Source organism: Emydura macquarii, unplaced genomic scaffold (assembly GCF_026122565.2).
Source record: "Emydura macquarii macquarii isolate MOO-44397 ecotype Brisbane River unplaced genomic scaffold, CSIRO-AGI_Emac_v2 contig_1253, whole genome shotgun sequence".
NCBI classification, from domain to species: Eukaryota; Metazoa; Chordata; order Testudines; family Chelidae; genus Emydura; species Emydura macquarii.
The window spans coordinates 17,538,224-17,564,584 of NW_027131390.1; the positions used below are offsets into that span (position 1 = coordinate 17,538,224).

Sequence of the window (26,361 nt, forward strand, 5' to 3'; positions counted from 1 at the left end):
GGTCCAGTCGAGCCGCTCTGAGCTCTGTGCCGGCCTGGGGCAGCAGTTCACACGAGCCCCATGCCTGCCGGGCACCAGCTGCAGCAGAGAAGCAGCCCCCCCTCCAGGCAGCCACAGCTCTGAGCTCCACACCGCTGGAGCAGAGGCGCAGCCCTGTCCCCCTCCCTCCCCCACGAGGGAGCAGCAGCCCAAGCCCTGCTGCCAGAGCGCCCCCGAAACCCCACACCTCCTGAATGTGGCAGTTCCTCCGAACCCTGCATCCGCGGGAGAGAAGCAGCCCCCCGAGCTGCAAGCCTGCTGGGCACAGCAGCCCCCTCCCCCCCACAAAACTCCACGCCAGCTGGAGCTGAGGCGCAGCCCCCCAGAGAGCAGCAGCCACAAGATTCGTGCCGGCCAGATTGGAGTAATTTAGTGTTTGAGCAAAAGCAACTTGCCCCAAGTGACACAGTGTGTGGCAGAGCCAGGGACAGAATCCAGGTTTCCTGACTCCTATGAAGTCTTCATTGTGTGTCTTAACTTTTGCCTATCCAGCCTTGTCTACTCTGTCATGACACTTTACAGTGTAGATATATCAGCCGCAAACTGCTGCCAACGATGTACTCTCAAGAGAAGGCTCTTCTCCAGCGTCTACTAGAGAGAAAATTAGAACACACCCTATTGTAGTGGTTCCCAACCTTTATGGCTTGAGGGCCACAGATATCATTTTTACAATCCTGAAGGGCCATTAGTCTCCGCCAGCAGGCACTGCCACTGCAGCCAGATGGAAGGAGTTGAGCAAGGAAGCAGCCTCCTCACTGATCTCCCGTCCACCTGGCTGCAGCAGGGAATCCACATGCATCCTGTAGCCCCGTGTGCTCCACCTGGGTCCCTAGGCAGTGGTTCCCTTCTGCAGCCAGGAAGACAGGAGATCAGTGCTTCCCTCCCTCTGGCTTCAGCAGGAACCCCAGCACCTATGGACCCAGGCGGAGCGCTTTGCCGTGTTTCCTGCTACAGCCAGGGGGAAGGGAGAGCTGATCTCCCATCCCCTTGTCTGCAGCAAGGAGCCTGCACCGGTCTTTTAGCCCCGCGGAAACGCGCTCCACCTGGGTTCTTAGGCAGTAGCTCCCTTCTGCAGCCAGCAGGAGGGGAGCAGTTGGCCACTTTGAAAGACCCACAGGCCACTTTTGGCCCCCAAGCCACAGGCTGGGAACCACTGCTCTATTGCATAAAAACTTCTCATCAATCTGGGAATTCAGATACTGACACATGCACCGTTTTACTCCTCTGAAATCATTTCTACTGTGGCACATACCTTATTTCCGTCACTTTGACGTCCTCAGTCAGGAGAAGCAGTTCTGATACATGAGGGGACACCTGGCCTTCCTCCTGCAGTCCAAAATCTCCACTCAGAAATGGTTTCAGTCACTTCAGTAATTGGGATCACTTGATACTCTCTTCATGCCCCAAAAAATTCTGAAAAAGAGAGACCATTTTAACCAGCAGTTAGGACACCAGGAGTTACAAAACTTGGTCAATATTTCATGCTCCCCAACCCTTCACCCACTCCCCATTTTTCCTGAACCTAAGAATTTTGATTTCTTTGAGATGAACAAATCCTACTACCCAACATCCACTAACTCCAGGCCATTCTTAATCATTACAATTTTCTGCCTTGAGAATAACTCTCATCAAATCATGCTTTGTCCTAATTGCGCCTCCAAGAGAACAGTGATAAAAACTACCTAATTCTTTAAATCCATTGGGTTCCTTTTTGGTAGGAATGAAAGCTGCACTGCTGAAGACGACACCATGCCCTGATGGCTGCCATTCAAGGCACTGTGTATACATGTCAGTAATAAGTATAGCACCTTTCATCAGAAGATCTCAAAGCACTTTACAAACATTAATGAAGTAGGCCTCATAACATCCCTGTGCAGCAAGTAGGTAAGAATTATCCCAATTTTTAGATGGGAGAAATGAGGAACAGCTGCCAGAGGTCTCCCGGAAGTATGTGGCAGAGCCCAGATCTACCTCCCAAACCCTTCTCTTTAGCATCATCCTTTTCTCTTTAGGATGAAAAGCACTACAGCAATTTAAAAAATATTGTAATGTCTTTGACAAAAATCATATCAAACATCTACCTCTAGATCTATATAACCCACCTCCCATATATGACTCTGAACACAAATTCCTAGGTGTGTTCTTGACTCTCTCAAATACAGATGTTAAATCTACTACTAAACGAGGTTCTCTGAATAGGGGATCAATGTAAAGGAAGTGGAACATACTTGTATATAAGCACATATGTATTTTGAGAACAGATAATTCTAACAAAACAAATTAAAGCAAGCAAAAAAAAAATTATTCACTGAGGTGTGTAATTTAACATGATTTCCTGGAATGTTGCAAAAATAAAGTCAACAGATGCAGTGAAGGAATGCAGACGTGAATGCTTCTGTCTCAATCTTATTATGGCGCACATCCACACCCAAAGAAATGATCTCAGATCTGCAAGTTAACTACTTAGGGTGTCAGCAGCAATTTCAATACACATGAACAATATCTAACTATGCAACAAGCCTGTGTTGTGTGGTGTGCTACATGCAAGATAGTGGCTAAGAACTAACACCTAATGTCAAATTCTTAACTAGTGACTTAACTTGAGAGGGATATATTGAAAACAGCTGCCAAAAAATATGCAAGAGATCCTTTAAACCCAGGCATTAAGATAGCAGATAACCAGTCATTTCTAGCCTCTTTTCCCAGTATTGCACAACTTAAGTTCAAGGATCCTTAGTCCCTCTCATACCAATATCATCATTTAATCACTTTTTACAAAAGTTGCCCTAAGAAACCTTTTTTATGAGAGCACAAAAAGGCTTTTTATCATGTAATATGATACGGTCTTTCCACCAAGCTACTTCTTTGGTGTCAAGAGGGCAAATATACTTTGTTTGTTTTTTAACAGGAAGATACAATCCAGTTTGAGGGAGAATTCCACAAATCCTGCTTCTCAGTTTGAAAGATTTCTCAACAGAGCAATTAAATATTTGTGTCTAACGCCCTCTAATATTCATAAAGCAGTAAAGAAGCGCTAAGTATCATCACAGTTGTTTCACATACACCCTTTTACATCAACACAGCTCTAACTTCTTGCATTGATCCAACAGAACAAGCAAGACCACATCCCATTTCAAAAAACCACCAGCTGTAATTAAGGAACACTAAATAATCCACCTGTACTTTGAGTCCAAATTAGGAGCCATCTCTGGAAAACCAGGGCAAGAGGCGAATCCAGTTATACTATGGGAATGCTCTAGCCAATGAATCCTGCTTTCTTTAAACTCAGTTGTTAGCAATGTTATTGCTAACCCAACTTGATTAGCTCCACCTTATTTAATTAGCACTCACAAAGAGGACCTTGTGCAACTTACTTCTGTGGCAAGCAAGATTCCCTGGATTCTGCGGTTCTCTTGGGCAGCAGGTTGGAAATTCTATGGCAGATCCATTTAAATGAAGGTTTTTATGTAATTAAACATGAAAATGATTGGTACAATCAGTACTGCAGCCGACATGTTATTTATTTCGAGACTAAATTCTATTTATGCTCTCCCAATACTTTAGGTTTTCAACATGCCCAAGATCTCTGCATTGAAAACACAGAAGTGCACTGCAAGTTGTCAAGGGGACGCTGGAGGTTCTGGCACTTGAGAAGGCATGGGACGCTGGAGCTTGGGCATAATCACATTGTATGGTGGTTATGCCAAAATGATCGGCAGGGAAATAGTTCATGTTGCCATTTAAACGGTCACCTTTAGGTTTCAGGCTTAACCATTAAGATAAATGGGGCAGTCCACACCACTTAGCGCTATTGTTTCAGACAGCCTGCAAAGTCATTTTCTTCCCAACCATAAAGGTTAGAAACACTTTTTAGAAAGAAAGATTCAGTTCTAGAGTACAATTCTGCTGCAAGGGGCCAAGGAGAGGTGAACTCCACAGGCTGCATGTAGGCTGACAATTTTTAGTATTTCTCGCACCAGAGTCCAGCACCAGTGAAAGTTCTAGTGTAAGAATTTAAACACTATGGTGGCATCTAACCGTGCTCAGACATGCACTCGTGATAAAGCAACAATGGGAGAAATATTAAAAATTCTCAAAGAAGACAAGGTCCATGTGTGCCTGGCACTTAGACACACAAAAACAAAGATCCATGCCTCAAAGACCAGAACAATTATACCCTTATCAATCACTCATTTAACCTGGAGATGTAATGAAGAATTTAAAATGATCACATGGCTTGGCTGTCAGGAAACAAAGCAGTACATTTCTGTGCATCACACACATTTGCATGCGTTATGAAAATAAACTGACAAGTGAAATACTCACCACTCTCGAGCAGTGGCTACAATGGGATAGCGACTTATTACTCTGCGTGGAGAGACTGCAGCAGCAAGAACACAGGTGAATGGAAGCATCTCTCTTCTGCTCGCAAAAGTAAATGGAATGTAAGATTCCCTGTGAATGCAGCCTGTACACACTTGCCCTGAATCACTGCTTAGCCAAGAAGCTAATTAGCTAACACATCAGGTGGGATCAGAACAGGTTCACCTCCTCCTCAGAAGGGCTGAAGTACAGTTAAGCACATTCAGTTTTAACAGTCAATCCTGTACCATCCATACACATAAAATATAATCCAATGGCTTTATGGACTCTCACGCTCCGTATTTCCAGCCACTTCAAAGTGGAGAATAACAGCATTCCCAAGTGGCCTAATGGCTTTGCTGGCTGGTGCCATGGTCTGTTTCTTTAGAGATGTAGATATGATCCAGACGTTCCCCCAGGCTGGCTGCAGCAGATACAGTTTAGCTCTCTGTCAATACACTTGAATAGGCAGCTGAAAAGTTCCCTGGCATCAGAGGTCTCTGCCTGCCCTTGTTGGCGCCAGGAGAATGGTAAGGAGATGCTTAGTGTGACAGTGAAGGTCTTGGATGGTGTCAGAAATTAAAAGGCACCTCTAGAAGGGCTTAGATAAAGCCATGAAGCACAATAAATACCTTAGACAGGACTGGGTAAAAGCACAGAGACCAGCTTACATTCTGAGTCATCTGTAGGGAAGAAAGCAAGCTTCCCCTTATCACACAGCCTAGACATGCCCCGATCCTGCCATCTCTTATTCACGAGTGGCCCTTACAACCATCAGATCACCTGGAAGTGAAGTTATTGCACACACATGCGCGCGCGCGCGCGCCCACACACACACACACACACACACACACACTTTGAAGTGGCTGGAAATGTTGGGTTCATGAGGATGAGGACATACAGCCATTTAATGAATGGTGCAGGTTATATAACTAAACATTCTTACCCGTACTCTGACCCTTTTCAAGGAGGTGAGAGGAGGACTGCTCTTGTGAATAAAGGTTTATAGGTGGGCATGCCCTCTGGTTCCAACACCCCAAACCCCAGGGGCATGCACACACAAATCCACAGAGTTCTGATAATATTTCAGCCTCTGCCTCTGAAGCACAACTGCTCCCAGTTAAATTTCAAAAGTACAGAGCCCAGAGGTAAACTCCATCAAAGCAAACTTATTGCCTAACGTGCTTCCCTAGCTTAGAGTCAATTATCCCTTTCTCAGTTGCTTGTGTTTGCTGACTGTGTCTCAGGTGATTTTGCAGGTGTGGCACCCAGCAGGTGCATGTATCAGTGCCAGCATTACACATCTTCATACCAAAGGGGCAGAGTCACCACACAAAAGAGGAAAACTTCCTCCTTTTAGCTAAAACAAGAAGTAATGTCACCCTGGAATCATGCAAATTGCACACAAGCTTGTAGCATTAGATCATCAGGCATTCTAATACCACAGGCAGGGGTTCTGGGGAACCTAGGTAGCTCTATCACAGTTCTAATGACTGATATACAACGCTCAAATCCAATCTTGGCCAGGATCGTATCACCGAGATGAAAATGGCTAGACACCCTCACCCTCTCCTGCTCACCACATTGGGAGCGGGTCAGAGGGAAATAAAAGAACACTTGACAAGCCTGAACAGAAAGCATCCAGTGAAAACCCTACTTGCACTGACCTAATAAAGCTGAGTCATATCATCAATAAGGGTAAGAGGCTCCTCAGGGGTGGTGAAAAGACCTCACCCATAGTCTCAATTCCTGTTCTTCCATCACAAAGAAAGCATCCGTTTCCTTACAAGGATCCTATCAAGTAATTTTAACCCAATATAATTTAGGTTTTTTTAGTTGAAAAAAGAAGCAGGAAATGCTTTACAAAACCCAGTACATCTGGAAATGTTTCATGGGCTTGTTTATAAATATTTCAGTAAAAAGAAGGTGTTAAGGGATTTAAAGGTTCTCCAGCACTACTGGAAACCCAAACTCAACAGTATTGCTCAAAAGGGGACAGGACATTATTCTGGATATCTTGGTCAAATTGCAAGACCTATGGACTTAAGATTTATCCAGCTGTTTCTGGTGGATGTAATAGTCTTCACTTCTTGTCCTAAACTGTTACGCAGTGTTGGTGTGAGCTCTTAAACACTGTACTCCAGAGGAGACTTCTGTTTAGCAAAAGACATAGTAATTCCTGCATATGTAGGGTGAAATCTTGACTCCACTGAAGTCAATGGGAGTTCTACTTGCACAGGGCCAGGATTTCACCATAGATGTTTGCATGGTATAACTAGATCAATTTTGAATGGGTTTAATTACACCAGTGCAAGTTTTCTAATGCAGATCAGGCCTTACACCACATTAAGGTCATTGGTGAATGTTGCCAGTATATACTGGGCCAGATTCATCCTTGTTGAACTTCACTGATTTCAACAACTCTTCAGAGCAGGCTTGTGAACAAACAAACATCCTTTTGAATTCAACATTTAGTTTTGTTTTTTAGAGACACTTGACCCCTCACTGCTGCTAGTACTCAGGCAGCACTGATCTTCTGTCGTCAGCAGCCCCATCCCACAAATATCCCAAGTATGCATCAGCGTCATTTTCATTTCATTGTGTGGTTTCTCCATTCCTTTGCTGATTTAGTCCAGGCCTCTCTTTTGGGTTCTCAGATAATGAAAACCATGTGAGGTTAAAATATAATCTTCAAACATATAAATCAGTTTCCTCTACATTATCAAGACTGAGCAAAACGTTTACGGTGGTTCATTTGTCTCTATAAATAGGATCAAAATGTTAAGTTGTGCATTAGATAAAAAGGTTAGAATCAACTTCTACATTTTAAAAAGCAGAATTCATTCCTACAACATAAGACACGGTGACCATGGAAATGCATTACCTAATCAGACGCTTATGTTACGTTATTCTAAGGTAGTTTTTCCTGATATGTCAGTTATGACGTGTCAAAAAATTCAGTTACTGTAAATCTCTAATATTAATAAAAACTGGCAGGGAATAAGAGGAAAAACATTACTATGGCCTGATTTTAGCATAGAATGCCCTGAATTTTGCCCATATATCAAAGATTTAACCTTGTTTACGGCCAGATTCTAAAAGCCCTAGTTCATGCTGAGAAGCACTTTATTCCACAGTCATACTGAAGCGAAACGACAACTGGCAGAGTGAGGGCATCAGAATCCGGCCCTTATTTTTTTCAGGTTTCTATCTGTAGAAAGAAGCCAAGTAAATATATATTTTGCTATCCACTGTATAAATACTGACAACTTTTAAAGTCCTAACAGACTATAAATACCTCCTGAGCAACTCTGACCCGGTCCTCCTCCTGAGGGACTATAACCACGCTCTACTGTGGTAGTACTGAGACAACCCTAGGTCACAGACAGGCCTGTTATGCGATACCAATGGGTATGAGGTGAACTGCAAAGATTTTTTTTTTTAAATGAAAGTTTGCTCAAGGTCCTGCTTAGTTTATGTTCAAAAAGTTAGAGCACTATAAAACTGTTAAGAATTGTTCTTTCATCAATACTATGAGTGATTTGCATTTTTAAGTACTTTATGAACATTAATTAAGTCTCAATACCACCTGAGGAGGGGAATATTATTGCACCCATCTTACAGAGGGGTAAACTGCAGTACTGAGTGGTTACGGCCTGGTCTACACTTAAATGTTTTGCCAGCATAGCTATGCTAGTTCGCAGAGTGATTTTTTGACAATATAGCTATGCTGGTAAAAGCCCTAGAGCGGATGCAGTTATATCAGCAAAAAAACTTGCTTTTGCTTGTGTACTTATTTTGCTCTGGGAACTGGTATAAGCTATGTTGACAAAAGGATTTTTTTGCCAGTATACGTTGCATCTACACTAGGAGGTTTTGCCAGTATAGCTATACCAGCAAACCTTTTCAACAGAGATCTGGTCTAAGTGACTTTGCTCAAGGACACAGGAAATCAGAAACCTTGTTTACACACAAAACTTGCACCAGTTTAACTAGAATTGGTTGCTGAAGTCAATTCGGTTTAACCAGTGCAAATGCTGATGTAGAGACTGTTACATCATTTTACACCTGGCTTATATCTATTTACTTTAGGTCCGTAATTTACCAACACAACTTAAACGAGTCTTCAGGGTTTTTAAGACTTGCAACAGTTTGATTAGATAGATTACGTTCTAGCCATTACAGATATAAGCATTCACAGTAGTTATAGGGAGAACAACCAAAAAATAAACTAAGCTCCCCATGATTTTCACATATTTTGTTTTAAAATATAATGGTAAATTAAGCTTATATGCACATGTCGTTAATGATTCAGAATCTCAAACCATATTAAACAGCTTCTTTCATTTTTTAACCAGAAGCTTGCTATTCAGAGGTAACTTGGACAAGGGTCATCCTGGGAACTAAAAGTTTAAAAAAAAAAAAAAAGAAAAAGAAAAAAAAAGCTATAGAGGTCTGAATGGTAGTATTATAAACAGGGAGAGGGCACATTTTCATCACCAAACTAGCAATACATGACTTGTTCACCACAACAACATGACATGTTAGATTTTATTACGGGTGACTGAAATAAAACTAGCCATCCCATTAGCACTGACGTCCTCAACTAGATCACTGTGCAAGACTCCAGCACACAGGCCTCATTCACTTAATGTCACCACACCAAACACCACTTTTAATACATGATTTTAAAAACAAACTTCAGGCAGTCTATATTTCTCCACTGTTTAGGTAAGGGATTGGTTGTTTATTTATTTATTTATATTTAAATAAATCATTCATTAACTCTACCAGATCAGAGCCACCCATTCATTCCTCATTCATTGATCTCTCACATAAGTCAACCATTTGGTTCACACTTAATGGCCATCAATATACACAACACATTTATAATGGCAAGATTTGAATAAGTTATTATTTAGAAAATATGTCCGGGTGACGAAGTAAAGAAAAATTACAACAGAACTCCACTCACTTGGAGGAGTTTAACAAGCAAGAAATGTAAATATTATATTGTAGATTTAAACATTAGTTGGTTTTAGGATTATTTTGCTTTATTGTTTCCTGTCATTCAACTCGGGGGGAGGGAGGGAAAGAGTTGGGGAGATCTTTGCCTGAGCTGCTAAAGTTTCATAACAGTTTTGCAAGGCTGAGTTATATGCAAAATTACAGAAATATTACGGTTTTATGGTGTCATCTAATACACTTAACTGCAACATTTTCATAAGGACAAATTGTCAATCTAAGCAGTAAATCGAGACTAGAGATACTTGAAGCACAAACCAAATATTTTTACAAAAACTGAAGCTATCTCCATGGCACTGGGCCTGCAGTAGATTCACTTTACGTGGCTGGCACTGCATTCCAAAGCAGTGCTGAGACTCTTTTTTTTTTCTGAACTAAAAGAACTTAACAAGCTAGTGGATCATGCCACCAATATGGACTGATAAGAAAGCCATATTCTCAAAGCAAAATGTCTGACCAAGTATTATTAACTTATCAACTACAATTAGTTAATAACATAGTAAATGCATCTTGTTTGGTTAATAATTAAATCACAGTGTTTTAATGTCATGTGCTGAAAAGAGCCGCAGGAGACACATTGAAGAGTCCCTTGCAGCTCCCAAGCCCCAGCCTGAGTATCACTGATCTAAAGACATTTTTCAGCTGATTAAATGAATGTGGGGGGAGGGGATTTCAGTAACTTATGGAGAAGTTAAATAGATAATGCCCTATGTGGGGAGAGCAAGTAAGAGAGATGAAAGTCCACCAAGAAAACCACCACAAGTTGGACCAAATAAGACAAACGAAAAATTCTTGGTAACAGGAAACTTGCCAGTTTACAGAAAACATCATGGCTCAGATTCAACACAACGAATTGAATAGTTTTGGCAAATCCTCTACTGCTCAATGGCACCTCATACCTACAGCAATATGCAGTTTGGAACAATTAACTGAACAGCCAACAGAGCCAGTATTTCAACTGGCTATAAGAAGAGAAAGAGCTTTCTACCTTATTGCCAGTCACCGAGCATGGCTGTTCTCATAATATTGCAAACACTTGGTCTCCATGGAAGGGGCATACCTAGCAGCAAACACTAGCAACAGAGAACATTCCACTACCCCCACATCATCCACAACCAGAGAAAAAAAATGTGTAAGGTTATTACCCTTAGAAAATCTTCCAAGGTACTTCCCCAACCAATGAACATCTATCTACCTTTAGCACCAAAACCCCATGAAAACAGGGATGTGCCATTAACATTTGGGATTGGTGGGGGAGTCGAAAGAGGGTCTCCTGCTTATTTTAAAATTATCATTTAAAAAAGGAACATAATCAAAGAGTGGGAATGTCTAACAAACCTAGAACCTTAGCCAAGAACAAGGATATGCTTCTCCTTTATAAATTTAAGCATGGCCCAAAGCCATACAGCATTCCACTCCAGATCCAAAATCCCTACTTTTATGGGTGTTCAGACTCAGGTTTTTTGAGTTAGACCAAATTCTAATGCAAAATCTTACCATTTAGGAACTGTTGTACTTTTACTGGGGTAAAATCAACAGCCCCTTTAAAAGCCATTAACATAACTGAAGGAAGAAATGAGAGCCAGCAGTGTGCCCTAAAAGGTATCCACAAGTAGGTTCACCGTCTCATAGCTAAACAATATTTTTACATTAGTGGAGAAAAGGTAATTTCCCATTTGGACAGTCAACTTCAGTTGATTACTGGGAGTAAAACCGCATCTTTTTTCTTTTTTTTTTAAAAAGGCATCAGCGTCCTGAATCAATGTCAAATATTTTCTGATGTTAAAAAAAATTGAAGCCTCATTGAAGAATGGAAGTTTTACATATTTATGGTTATTATTTTGTGAAAGCTGTGAAATGCAAATGTCTACTTTATTATTTATTTTGCGCTAGGCACTGTACAAATACAGAGCACATTGACCCATCAAGACACCTCCATTAAGAAACTCATTTCCAGACCTGCTTAGCAGGGGGAAAAAACGGGATGTGAAAATTTGCAATCCAAAATAGCATCCAAAAATCAACAATTTCACTAGCATTGTAAGGAATGTTTGGCAGTGAAACACTACAGCCCTACCATTAAATGCCAAATGAAAACCGTTAGTCAGCTTATATGGAAGGTGGGGATGGGGAAGAGGAAAAAAACATTTAATTCTCTGTACTCCCACTCTGAGAGTCTTAATATTCTTTTACAATGCAAATGGCTTGTGTTAGTCAGGGTACATCTTAAAGTACATAACTCAAGCCTTCATTTACAATCATAAATCTTTATCCTGGAAAGCTCCCTACCAGGTGGCAATGAGTGCATAAACTGTTAAACCCAACTTTAAGTGCCTGTGCATTGTAAGTCATTTTGCATTTGAAAACATTAGCGCCCTGGATTATTAATGTGATGGCATATACACCGCCATGAGAAAGCCACAGAAATTCACCAATAATGTACCATAGAAGTGTTGCCACATAACCCACTTCAGCATAAAGAAGCTGTACAAAGACAATTCTCCAAAGGCACTTCCACTACATAGTAGCTTTGGGAGGTTGATGCAGCTGAGAAAAAAGTCCTTACCAACTCTTTCCATATGGATCAAATATTTATGCTATAGCCTCTTCAGGCACTCCAGTCTAGTAACCTATGGAATGTGATCCTCTGACCTTAACCCTTAAGTACCTCCATCAGCTTCCCTTTCACATTATATACTTGTGAGATACTATACATTCAAATTAAAAGTAAGAGGATGGCCTGGTGGCCCAGATTCTACACTACATGCGGACCACAGGTTCAATTCACAGTCACTAGATTGCCAGGGTGGCAGAGGGCAATATTCTTTGCTCCATTTCCACGACAATGTCACTTCCCACTTTGGAAATGCAAAAGCAGCACCACCTCTGTAGCATGCTTCCTGTGCTCTGGAACCTGACTCATGGCTCTTGGAGGGAGGGGAGGGGGGAAGAGCCTTGGTCTCCAGATAAATATGAGAGTGGTAGAGGTGGAGCAAAGCAGCAGTCACATTCTGCACTGTGATCTGCTCTGCACCCCACAGCTCTGCAACTGAATTTCCAGTCAGGCGTGGATGCAGCTTCCTGGAAAAGCCAGGTCTGCCAGCATGAAGGGACAGCAAGGTCGCTAAGCAGGGACACAAGGCCGTCTCTGCAGATGCCAGGAGATCCACTGATTTAGAGGACACTGACAATAGTCCATTCTATGGGGGTGGAATAGGAGGCCTTTTCACTCCCCTTCCACGCCCCATCCCTCCAGAAAGAAAGGGACATTGAGAAGGAAATGTTGCAAGCCAAAACTTGGAATTTCCTGCATTATCCTCAGGGAAAACCCACAGAGTGGGGAAGAATGCCACAGAGACAGCCAGAGCTGTCCTAGAGAGAGGCTTCACATTTCAACATGGAACAAGAGCCCTCCATGGATAGGAGCAATCCTGGCATAGTCCAGATGGAATCCCACAGACCCTTCTGTGGCCATGACACAGTTTTGGGGGAAGCGAAGGTGGGTGCAGAAGAGAGCGAGAAGAAAAATTAGAAGCATGTGACCCAGTTCTCATACCTGAACCATAGTGCACGTACACTGTGGGTTAACACTACCCTAAATAAAGAAAACAGCATGCCACAAAAAGTATGTTGCCCTGCTATGAGACTGGGCCTAGCCAGTCATTCTCTGTACGTGCCCATACAAAACAGTTAGTTTTACTTAGAACAAAATCTCCAAGAGGCACAGCTCACAGGGTCAGTACAGCGCCAAGCTCATCAACCATGCTCAATAAATAACACATTGTTACACACACACACACACACACACACACACACACACACACACACACACAGCTTTGGGCACTGGTGAACAACATTTGTATATTTGATAAGCACAAAAGAGAATAAAACAAACACTTAATATATAACAAGCTTCAAGTCAGCAACAAGAAATCTTAATCAAGTATGGAAGCAAAGATTGCACACACCCACCCCGCCGGGTCTGCACACGCCGAGCCCTGTGTATTTCTCTGTAAAACTGGAAAAGCAGAAAATCCTGAAAACGTAGATTCAGATTTAAAATTTTTCTTTTTTGCAGAAGTATAAGAAATCGAGAAACACCACTGCCGTTAACCAGAGCACTCTGCAAACTCACTCAAGCCAGTCTTGCAGAATTCTACTTGTCTGGTCACACAGGGCATGCAAAATATCATTGGTGCACTTTCAGGTCAATTTTGCAAGGCTAAGCTTAAATATTTGCAGGAAGGTGAAGGTTCATAATGACGCAAGGTTCCCAGACCCCACGGTGATGGGCCAAGAACCTAAACAGAAGAGGAGAGCAAATCTAACTCCTAGGTTTATGGTAAAGTAATGCAGGCTCCCCTGTGCCACAAACACTTCTCTTACCTACTGATGAGCTGGAGACAAATGGATTTTCTTCTCTCTTTCAAACTGACTGGACACCTGTAGCTCTTTTGGTCAGCTACACAAAGGAGGTCTTGCGGCCAACAGTATATTTCTCTTTGTGCTCTTTTTACCCCCGGGAGTAAACGGCAGAAGACAGGATTCAGAAGGGATAGTGGCTGCAATACACGACTCAACAGGCTGACCTCACAGGGTCTCCCAAAGATGTAGCACTTCAGGGAGCTTTCATTTAGGTTGCAAATCCTTCCTTCATCCTCTGTGGCGAGAAAGCAGGCGGGAGTGGGGTAGACTTTTTTAAATGGCAAAAATAAGAGTTTGATTTTTTTGGGGGGGAAGGGGGGGGTGTTAATGTGGATTGAATTTTGTAGCTCGACTTTTTTTTTTTTTTTTTTTTTTTTTAAATACAAACAAGATCGATGTATAAAAATCCAACTGCAAATGGATCAGCCGTGCTTGGTTTCCCCGGAGGAAAGGACGTGGCTGATTTAAGAATGGCAACCCACAAACAGAAGCAGGAGAAAAGGAATGTAAAAGTTTCGGTCCCAGTGCAATTTGCTAAGTACAAACTCGGCTTGTCAGCCGCAGAACTGCACAGCCAACTCCAGTCCCCCTCTGGCCAGAGAGGGTCAAGCGGCAATCCAACCCCTGCATCCCGGCCTCGGAGGAAAGTTACTGATCTCAATGATCTGTTCTCACGCACCAAGAGTTTCTTTTTAAAAAGTTACCTTGTGCAGAGGAAGGCGAGACGTGCCACCAGAATCCGAAGGTTCCGCAGCTCCCGAGATCTCGGGCTGATTTCCCATTAACGGGAAAACATGGCTGGGGAGGAGAATATCCCGCAAAAAGAGAGATCAAGTCCAACAAGCAAAGCAGCTTCTCTCTTCTCTTTTCCTTCTTCCGACTCCCTCTGCCCGCCGCCTGGATTCCAGCTGGGATTGTGAGAGTGTGTTATGAGAAGAATGCAGGAAGCACACCTCCCCCTAGCAAGAGCCTTCCAAAGCCACACTGCAGCCCTGCTGCTGGAGCCTCACCATCACTGACACCCAGAACGAAAACCCCTCCGAAAGTTCGGCTGAACGGAGTTCACTCTCGAAGGAGAAGCTTCAGCATGTTGTAGAACCAAAGAGAGGAGCCAGCCAGGAACAGGAGGGAAGGAAAGCCTTCCCCCAGCCACTCTTTTTATGTCTATTGGACGGCTCCATCTTCGGTGTACTTTTCTGTTGGCTGACTGGCTTGTCATTCATGCCCCACACATTTAAAAAAAACAGAAACCCAAGACAAGCTCCTATTGTGTTCTTGCTGGAACAGCAGGGAGACTTAACTCTGAACCTCTAGTCCCAGGCGAGGTGTAACCAGGACCCAGTGCCCCTGAAGGAAATACTGTAAGGAAAATGACATCTAGTGAAGTATTGCAGCCCCCCGCAGAAGCTAAAACCCCTTTCTTTGTTTTAATCTTGAGCAGGAAGGAAAAAAAATAGAACCAAGCATCTCTCTTGAATTCCTTTAAATACCTTTCAACACCCAGTGTGGTGAGCAGTAGCTTGGGAGTTGTAGCACCCGAGATGAGACACACAGGATAAGTGCTTGCAATGCTACTCAAGAAAATACAGTTAAATCTGTGCACAAACTTTATAGTGTAATACTTGGCACTTTGTCTGTATTGGCTAGTGGGTTCAGGTCTATAAAGGGCTTTGAAGGTGAAAAGCATTGTGAGCACCTTAACTGTGTATCATTGTGCATGAGGTGTGCACAATCTGGCCCTACAATTTCTATATAAATAGGAGTATATATACAAACATATTTAGATGCTAGGATATACATTTTAAGATGTAAAATATTTTGACAACTCAATATTTGTAAAAGCACTTTGAGACCATTGGATGAAAAACACTTATTATTATAAAGCATTTTTCAGCTTGAAGCATATATAAACGATTTTTATATAAATATGACTATACTCATAAAAGTTAATATATTTTATTAGATATACTTGTTTACATACTTATAAAAAACATGGCATGTAAAATTATATAATAAATAAAATCTTTAATTGCGATTTTCATCCAATGATCTCAAAGTGGTTTTAGACATATTACTTTAAGCTTCAACAACATTCATGTGTGGTAGGGAAGTAATTGTGATGTTGTAAAAACAAGGGATGTTCTTGCATATGTATATTTGTGCAGTTTTTACTCACTGATATTTAATGAATAATGAAATAATAATAATAATAAATATATATGTATAATGATCTGGGTTCATTAGGCCTAATCTATCCCTACGTCAGTGCAGAAGGAAAAACATCATGAATTCACTGGGACAAGTCACTTAAGTGAAGTCAGTCATATGCTTCAGTGTTTGCAGGATTAGGCCCCACAGTTTTAAAACACCACGCCAATTCAGCATAGCTAAATGGGATAACTCCAATTTACACCAAATGCAGAAAATAATTGAAAGTGTGGCAAAAATAGACAACTAAATACACGAAAATCAGGTACATGCATTTAAGCAGGACACTAACGGAGGAGTCCCCTGTATTAAACGTTTTACTCAAAAATAAAAATTGTTAAATATATTCTTCCAAAGCCCAAACCTGCAAGTGCTGGGCGGCTACAATCCTCATTGCCCTCACAGAATTGCCCCGAATGATAGATTTGAGATGAAAGTATACCTCATGCCTTCTCTAGACTTGAATATTATTTATGCCAAATACAATCACAATGTTGTCAAGTCTCTCAATTTTATAACGTCTCACAATATTTGTTTTTTTCTTAAAATCTCAGATCCTAGAATCATGCAATTAACTTAGAATTTCAGCTTTCCCATTTTTTATTTATTTATTTATTTTTTAATAAAGGAAGCTTAATCTAGCCCACCTGGTTGCAGAGAAAAGCTTGAAAACATGACCCTGAATGTGCCTTCCAAAAACAGAAGACAAAGAAAAAGAACCCAAAATGTAATATTTCCAGATCTCATGATTTTAAATCCAATCTTATTATTTTGAGGAACCTGCCTCATGGTTTTTGAACACTTGGGATTGGCAACACCACAACCATCGGTGTAGCTGTAATTGTGCAAACCTCTAGCATAGACAAAGCTGCTATTGGCAACAGGGCTGGAGCTTAAAATGGGTCTGTCTACACTAGAGGTACACTGCACCCCTGCCCTTAATCAGGGCAAATCCCCAATCTAAATAAGGTCTGAGATAATAATATGGCCCCTCCTCACAAAGGGACCGTAGCAGAATATTTATATACAAATTATTTCCTTGCCTCTCTCTCAAGTCACCTCCTCCTTTCTTTACCTACAATAAACTAATCCTTTGTTTGCCAAATCACCTCTCTGTGAGGTCATTTCATTGTCTGGAAAAACAGGATGGAGATTACTGGAGTGACAGAGTTTATTTGTTTTGTGACTCTCTCTTTCAGTAACTTGTAATTTCAAGAAAGACTAAGATGGAAAATAAAGCAGGGAAGAGGTCTATCTACAATGGCAATTCATGTCCCTGATTTTATACGTTAAGGCCAGCAAATATTTGCACCATTGAGTAGCTCCATTTACTTTGTGGGATTAGGCCCTAAAGTAACACCAATTTCCAGAAGTGTTCAGCAAACAGCAGTTTCCACCGGCTACAGGTCAAACCCTGCAGCTTGCATTATGAGACTTGTCCAATGAAAGCTATTACCTCACCCACCTTGTCTTGTCCTACTCAAGTCAGTTCAGTGGGACTATTGGTGTGAGGAAGGACAGCCTGATGTGGCCATTCACTTTTTAATTGCTTTACCCACAAGACTATAAATCTACTATAAAAATAATCTAGAAACAATTTCAGGAAAACAAAGCAACCCCCAGAAATTCCAAAAGCCTACACATATAAATACAGTCTATTTTGTCTGCAGCTGATCCTCATTCATTAGAAAATTTTAGCAAAATCAAATATGCAAACACGTAAACAATTCATTAACATTCCCACAACATTACAGCTAGAGCAGGTAAACAGAACCCAGTATATGCCAGAAGCTGTGATGAGGTGTGCATTGGAAATATATAGCTATAGCTGGATTAAAGATTTATAAATAACCCTGAAATATAGGATCCCACCACATAAACTGCCTCCCTCCTGCATCCCAAAAGAAAACTTGTGGCGTAGAAAATGAAGGTTCATCAGCAAAACAAAATATTTTTCATTCACAGTGAAAAATGGCTTGCATTGCCCAAGGTATATTAACCTCAAGTGGTCTTCCTCTGTTTCTTCTAAAGCATAGTTTCTCAACCTGTGGTACGGGTACGAGAGACATAGGCAGGGGGTACACAGCAAAAAAAAACCAGTGAAGGGAGGCAGGCGGCAGCCGCCGACTTCTGGGGAAGCCGTTCCCAGCTGGGAGGCAGGCAGCAGCCACCGGCTTCCCACCCGGTCCCACCTCCTAGCTGGGAGGTAGATGGTAGCCGCCTGTCATGGGATGCGGGGCAGCAGCTGCCGGCTTTCTGGGAAGCTGGGTGGCAGCTGCCCGTGTCCCACCCAGTCCCAGCTCGGAGCCCGGCGGCAGCCCCCTGTGCCCTGCAAGGCGGGCTCGCATCTGGGTGGCTGCCACTCATCCCCCAGCTCGGAGCCAAGAGACAGCCTCCCACGTCCTGGTTTGAAGACGGGCAGCAACTGCCTGCCACCTGCCCACATCCCCGGGTCCCAGCCTTCGCGGAAGCCTCCTCCGCCCCAGGTTGGAGCAGGTGGCAATCGCCCACCTCCTGGACTGGCAGCCAGGTGGCAGGCACCTGCAACTTGCCCTGGTGGCAGCTCCCCTCCCCAGCTCAAAGCCCGGTGCCCAGAAAGCCAGATGGAGAGCCCAGCGGCTTGCCCAGGCCTAGAACACAGCTTTACCTGCAGGCTTACTTGTCAATTTCCCCGCTCTAGCTGAGCAGTGAAATTGACAACTATGACAGCCCCAGATTTTAACAGTATAAAAATCTTAAGGGGGGCCCACACAGTGTGATTTGCTCCAGGCCCGCATCCTCTAGGGATGGCCATGGGGAGCGCTGCTATCCATTCTGGTGGGCCACTAGAACCTGCTCATACCTCTCAAGTTCCCATCTGTGTGAGGAGAACACCACGTGACCCCGCCATCAGGCCATAGTGATTGGCTGGCGTTGACCTTTGCTCCTATATGGAGGAAGGGGAGGAGGAAACGGGAGAAACAGCAGGGAGTTTTGTGATCTGCCACAGCCAATACAACTGCAGAACGCAGAACTCTCCTGCTTTACAAGAAATACAGTCGTCCAGCGGTAAAGGGGAAAAAGATTGTATTTCTCAGAGTGGAAAACTGAGTGTTGGGGTACTTTCTAAAATTTTCCAAAGTTACGGGGTACTTGCTACATAAAAGGTTGAGAAACACTGTCCTAAAGAACATTAGGTTCAGGGCGATTTTAAACCAATCGGAGATAACAGCTTTATCTGAAAAGGAAAAGAGCAGAGAGAGATGCATGAAATCCAAATTCTCCTCAGAAAATGTTCTTCCTTTGCATCCTCACTCCCCAATGCCTCCACCCAGCGCAGTAGTCATCAGCTATGGCACACACTGACTCCAGCACTGCCAGATGAAGGAAGCTAGCAGTTTTCCACACAGAGATCACACTATAATGTGGGAATTCAGGAAACAGCACAAGAAAGGGGTTCCTAATAACCACATCAGCATTCCAGGCCAAGTTATGCAATCATGCAAAGGTTACATTAGGGGCATTCAAAAGCAGAGAAGATAAATATCACTGTAGAAACAATTTGGAAGTAAAAAATAAATCTTGAGTCCATCCTACTCCTAGAACAGTGTTTGCTCCCCTGTGATCTCCCAACCTTTGCGTTTTAAGGGATACTGCCCTTTGCATTCTTTAAAATGACTCCATTTAAAACGTCTTGCTTCAGTAACCACGGCAGCTTTGTTATCTTTTCTCCTCAGGAGCTGGAGTTTAGGAAGCTGCTCATATCACCCTCACTAAATGAGACAGATTCCCAGTTAAGCCTAACGTCCACTAAATACAGCTGAGGTGGTGTAAATGAACTGCTTGCAGACCCCTGATGCTGGGGCCGGTTCAATATCAGCTCCGCCCCTAGCCCTGGCATAGAACTTGTACTGCTGGTTATAGGTCCTGGGGCCATTATGCCAGCTGAGAATACACAGATCACAGCAGCACTCTCGCCATTTCCCTTATTGCCCCAGCCTATCCCCTCCACTGAAAGCTCCAGGAGTGGCCGTTATGCTACTGCCCTTCCCCTCCCCCCCCCCCCCCCCCATGCCTGTACAAAGTTGCCAGAGAGAACAGGAGAATATGGCCCTACATATTCATTTCACTCGGAGATTTATGAAATTTCAAGAAACAGATTAAAGCTGAAGACTGAGTTAAATGATGGCGTAATAGTAAAAGATCATGCCATCAATAGAGAATTATAGTATGGAGCAAGAAAGAGAGATGTGGCTCGGAAGTTTACTGAATGTAGAGGAGCCAGGGAACAGGTAAAAACGAGAGTTCTGTAGCACTTTAAAGACTAACAAATTTAATTTCTGTAGGCATAAGCTTTCGTGGGCTGTAACCCACTTCACCAGAACAGGTAGTTATGAGAGAGGATATTTCCTTATCTTGCTCTCCCCATATAAATAAGATCATTAACATGAGGAGCTTTATTCTGGGTGAGTGCAATGGTTAAAAAGGAATTATAATAATATTCTGTTTCGATTTTCATCTGGAGATCCCAAAGATACCAGGTTAGATAAGGATAATTATTGCTACTTTATAGCAAAGGAATTTGAGGTGCAGAGGGGATAAGTGATTTGCCCAAGGTCAATCAGTGAATCACTGGGTGAGCCAGGAATAGAATCCAGGAGACTCGTGATGCCTGGGACCCATATTGTATCCAATGGATAACACTACCTGCAAGAAAAGACCCCTTAAATCTTCCCTTCAAGTGATAATGGGGTAAACTGCACCTTGTGAAAAGAGAAAGATCAATCCACCTGTCCCAGCAGAAGTGGCATAAATTCAACGTGAAACATGTCGTCATTCACCATGAGGTGGTAATGATGGTTATTTGCATACCATTGATATTAAAAATTACTACTGTAAAAGCTAGCATGTTTGGGGTTATTAGGAAAATTTGGCCTTCCAGAATACAGACATTTGAACAGTGATGGGCCACGTCTGATGAAGAGCTCCGTGTAGCTCGAAAGCTTGTCTCTCTCACCAACAGAAGTTGGTTCAATAAAAGATATTACCTCACCCACCTTGTCTCTCTAATGGGCCACAGGGTCTAGTTTCCCCCTCCCAATGCTCACAATGTCTTTTACAGCAGTTTATTAACCTGCTAATTCTACACAATAAAATTTTAATGACCATGTAATTTAGCAAACTGCTGTGGGGAAAGTAATTACTGTAGAAACCTTTTACATAGGCCTGGTCTACATTACAAAATTAGGTCGACATAAGCCATTTGTCTCCCACCGATGTAAGTGCCCCATTATGGCAACGCTCCCCCCTTTTCTATACTGAACCCCTGGCTATAGGCCAAATGGCTTGAATCCCCAGAGGTTTGTTATAGCAAGGGTGTACTGTACTTCCTCATATCATGTGTTTAACGTGCCCCTCCAAAAGCGCTCAAATTTAGATTTCTGCACATGCCCCTGCTCGCACTAGAAGAGGTAGCGGTACAACAAAGAGAGGTAGCATTGTTATCTGCTTTTCATTCCCTTGTAGAGCTGGGGGGGCGGAGTGTGCCATGTGGAGCAGTTTGTTTCTGTACACAGAGATGTGCCCTTGAAGCTTCCTGAGCCATCTTGATGAAACTTTCATGGAGATACTCTTCAACCCTCTGCCAAAGGTTTCTACGGATAGCAGCCATTTCTTCCTCCGCAGTAGGACACTTTCCCATGCCAGTCAGCGATAACTTTGGCAGGCACCTTTCCTGTAAACAGGCTAGCAGCATATGGCCCTGGACGGCTTCGGGATGTCAGCAGCAGCTGTGCTCTCTCTGCCTGTGTTATGCTCAAGAGAGAGATATCAGCTAAAATCACCACTGCCTGGGGAAAATGGTGCCAGCACTCAGAGCCATTGCTCTATACTCATAGTTTTGTGCAATTGAGCAATTCCCTCCTCATTTCCCTCACCCTTGGCAGGCCGAACTCACCATGGCTGGAGCTGTGAGTGGCACCAGGCACAAGCACACTGAAGCAGAAGTACCAATAAACATGTCTTGTTTAAAACTTTCACTTTCCATTGTGACTATACTGACAATAGTGCTTCTGGGTGTATTATCTGGGGAAGGCTGCACACCCGCTCCCCAACTGGCCAGGCTGGGCCCGGCCCCGATGGCTGCAGGAGGCTTCGAGCCTGACCTCGGGGCCGGAGACGGGGCAGCTGGTATTATCCATAGCTGCTGCTGTTGCGGCCTTGGGGGTTCCCCCTCCACACCTGCGGAACACCTGAGCCGTATAAGGAGGAGAAAGAAAAGGACTCAGGGTGACATGTTCACAGAGATCCTGAAAGCCGGTGTTGCATCTGACCATGAGCAGAGGGCCTGGAGTGTGAATAACACAGAAGAAAAGAAGAAGGAGAAAAGAAAAGGAGAAGAAAAGAGCAGACAGGAGAAAGGCCCAGGAGTCCCAGCAGAAGGAGGAGATGCACCAGGACACAAGGGGGCTTCTCTGGCAGCAAACACAGATGGTGCAGACTCTGGTGGACCTACAGATTAAACAGTCACAGGCTCACCTCTCCTTATATCCCATAGAAAACTCCATTACAGCCTCTCCCTACACAGCCCTCAACATTCCACGTGTCATCCCTACCCTACCACTCCACCCCAGGGAACAGTAAGGACTACCTGTCCAAGACCATGGATCTTGAACCCTGGTCCACAGGGCTCTTTGGCACTATTAAGTTCCAACCTGCAATTCTGTGACCTTCTAAACTGGCGGCTGCTGTTCTCCTGGTAACCTGAGTCTCCCTGCCTCCTGATGTCTGACTCTCAGTTTGCCTTCTGGCTTGCCTTGGACTCTGACCTCTTGGTATATAACCAGGCCTGACTCCCAAACCCTGCTCCGACCACTAGGTCAGACCACCCACATCCCAGTTGTGACACAGCCACAGTTTCACATACACTGATCTGTGAAAGCCACAGTTGCTAAAACTGACATAAATGTTCTTTCCCTGGTTAAGTTCTGTTCTGTTAATTTATTAAGTTTTTAATACATTTGCTTTTAATTTGCATTGATTTTGTTACTGAATAAATCTTTAATATTTGGGAAAGAATTCATCTTTATTAGATCACCGCGTATACTGCAGAGTGCCCAGCAGTTCTGAAAGCACCCACTTACTGGTTAACGTAAGGGCAGGGCCACACTGACTGATTCATGGCACCGCTGCATGCCACCGAACAGCTGGTTCATGTGGCACTGCACGAATCAGCTGTTTGGCAGCAAGAGATGCCGTCCGAATCAGCTGTTCAGTGGCATGTGAATCAGTTGTTCGGTGGCACCTCAACAGCTGATTCGCAGGGGCCAGCCCCAGGGGGTGCTGAGCACCCCCTATTTTTTTCCCCATGGGTGCCTGAGCCCCAGAACACCCACAGAGTCTGTCTATGAATCGCTATTGGCATCTCAGCATCACCAATGGCAATCCGCCAGGCGGGAAAGGAAGTCCCTGCTTCTAAGTTTCTGAACAGTCCTGTGTTTTTAAAGATGCAAGCGTCATGCACCTGCTCTGAGTAGCCAACACTGATGTTGGTGAAGTGACCCCAGTGATCTACCAACGCTTGCACAACCGTAGAAAAGTAGCCCTTTCTGTTCTGAGGCAAGGTGGTCTGGTACCAAAATAATGTGTGCTGTCTATTGCTCCACACAGTTTGGGAAACCCATTTCTGCAAATCCATCCCCTACATCCTGCACATTGCCAATAGTCACAGTCCTCCATAGCAGGAGACAATTAATGGCCCTGCACACTTGCATGACAACAGCCCCCACCGTGTCTTTTCCAATCCCAAAATGACCAGAAGAAATCCAATGCTGCAAGTTTCCACAGTGAGATTGCCACTCGCTTCTCCACTTTCAGTGCAGCTCTCATTTTGGTGTCCCTGCATTGGAGGGCTGGGGTGAGGTTGGCACACAGATCCAGGAATGTGGCTGCACTGCCAAAACTTCCCAAAAGACAGCAATGACGAGTTGTAGACTGGGATACCTATCACACTGCCCATTGACACAAGCACTCCTGGGGAGTGTGTGCAGCGCCAATGGAAGAAGCCGAGCACATACACACACAAGGGCTATACTAACTGCAGTAGCTTTATGCCAACGTAACTTGTGTCGACTAAAATGTGTGGTGCAGACATGGCCATAGCTAGCCTCAGACACTGTCTATCACAGGTTTTTCACAGAATTAAGGAACATGGCTCCAGCTAATACTAGATTTGGCAGTTTAAACACGGTTCCTTAACCCAGTTCCCAGCCCCAGAGTAGTTGGGACTTTAGTGTGCAATGGAACAAAAGGGGCAGCCTCACCCACGGAAAATGGAAAATAAAATTAGCGACAATACTTCAACCATGAATCCCCTTCAGTGACAGCCTGCAAGGGAAGTGCTATAATTAGTAAGCACAGGTCCCCTTTTACAGACCAATTCTGAAGAAATAGTTAGAAGGCTGATAAGCAATCACTAAGGATAAGGCTTTGTCCCGGAAGTCACGGATTCCATAACTTCCAGACACCTCTGAAATTATCCTTTTCAGCTTCCGCCCCGTGACCTGGGGTCAGCTTCTGAGTGCTGCGGAGTTCTCAGGCGGTCCCAGAGCTCTCAGTGGCTGTGGGGACCCCACCTCTGAGCCGCTGCTGGGGGCCTGGTTGCTGTCAGCTTGGGCTGGTGGCAAGGATCCCGTGGCTCTGAGCCCCTGGTGGCAGCAGTGACCCCACAGCTCCAACCCACTGGCCATGCTGTGGTCAATCAGGGCAGGTGGCAGGGGCCCCCAGCTCCGAGCCACCACCAGTGGCAGGAACTCCATGGCTTGGAGCCGCAGGGGTCCCATGGTTGTGAGCTGGGGTGGGTGGCCGGGGCCCTGCGGGTTGGAGCCGCTGTAGGGGGAACCCAGAGCTCTGAGCTGGGACCCCGCAGCTCCCAGCCACCATGGGCAGTAGGGGGATCCCGGGACTCCAATCCCCCACAGGTGGTGGGGGGACCCCAGGGCTCCAAGATGCACAGCTCCCTGCCACCATGGTCGGCAGGGGGAGCCCGGAGTTCAGCCAGTCCCCACAGATCCCAGGTGGGAACCCCCCCCAGCTCCGAGCTGCCACAAAGGGCAGGTAACCCCTGTGGAGGAGCTCTGAGCCTCCAGCACAGGGGTGCTGGACATCATCCACCTCTACTCTTGTCCTGCAGGAGGGTTTGGATTCTCATCCCTTTCAGCCCCATTTGGTCATGGTTATTTTTAGTAAAAGAAAGGGACATTCATGGTTCCGTAAATTTTTGTTTTCTGCCCATGACCTGTCCCTGACTTTTACTAAAAATAACCATAACAAAATCTTAACCTTAGCAATCACCGACTACAGAAAATTAAATTAAATGTATTGGCTTTGCTCTGTCTAAATACATGCCCAAGTCCCATGGACTTCAATGGGAGTTTTGACTGACTAAGGCCTTCAGGATCAGATTCTTAAGAAGGGATCTGATTTGCTCATCTCTAAAACAAGTGTGTTAATACCTATTTCACAGGGGAAATGTGAGCATGCTGAGATCTTTGGGTGTAAAAGGCTATTCCTGAAGTGTCTTGGGATTTAAAAATTCACTGTTTGTCTCTCTACAGGATCTGATCTAAAGCCCACTGAAGTCAATAGAAAGATTTCCATTTGCTCACGTGGGCTTTGGGTCAGAGCCACAGTGGATTGTGTGTTATACAGCAGTGTATAAAAAGCCACTGCAGTGCAGAGGCCACTTTCCATGCACTTCAACACAATGATCATTTGATCAAATTAATTCGTATTCATCAATGAATATTGAAATGTGGGAATGTCAATTACAAACTTCATTACCACTGATCAGTAATTACTTGAATTATTACTAATATTACTTACTACTACTGATTTCCTTTTTTCTAACACCAACATGTTACTAAGGAAAGATGCCACACTAAAAACTGATAGAGAACTTGGGATTCTAGTGTAATAAAAACTTCACCACAATGAAAATTATACATGGGCTTCTTTACTCTCCACAACCAAAATTAATGCCTCTGTTCTGGACTGCAATTTTCTTGTCTTAAAGGTCACTTACAAAGAAAAGTATTAGACTTGTGCCTCTCTTTTTTTCTCTTTGTGTGGTATAAAGAAAGCCCAATATATATATTACATTTTTTCTGCCTCCCCCCCCCCCCTTTTTTGGGGGGGCATTCAAAATTAGAATTTGCCCTGTAAAACTCTTATGATGATTGGAGAACTAACGACATGACGACATCACAGAATAATGAAAGCATAGCAAGTGAGAGGAAAAATTGAGAGGAAGTTTAGTCAGATAGT

General features: G+C 43.8%; 1 protein-coding gene across 3 annotated transcripts in view; it reads right to left on the reverse strand.

The window, feature by feature from the left end:
• Positions 1–26,361, reverse strand: part of AMOT (angiomotin) — an 81,475-nt gene that overhangs the window by 45,888 nt on the left and 9,226 nt on the right. Inside the window, exons 1-3 of one of the 3 annotated variants that reach the window (XM_067548245.1) lie at positions 14,556–14,905; positions 13,813–14,086; positions 1,292–1,452 (exon numbers count right to left, since the gene is read on the reverse strand). The gene's annotated coding sequence lies outside the window, so the exon portion shown is untranslated. Of the gene's footprint in view, positions 1–1,291; positions 1,453–13,812; positions 14,087–14,555; positions 14,906–26,361 lie in introns of those variants that run through there. The other 2 variants (XM_067548246.1, XM_067548244.1) reach the window with 2 other exon arrangements.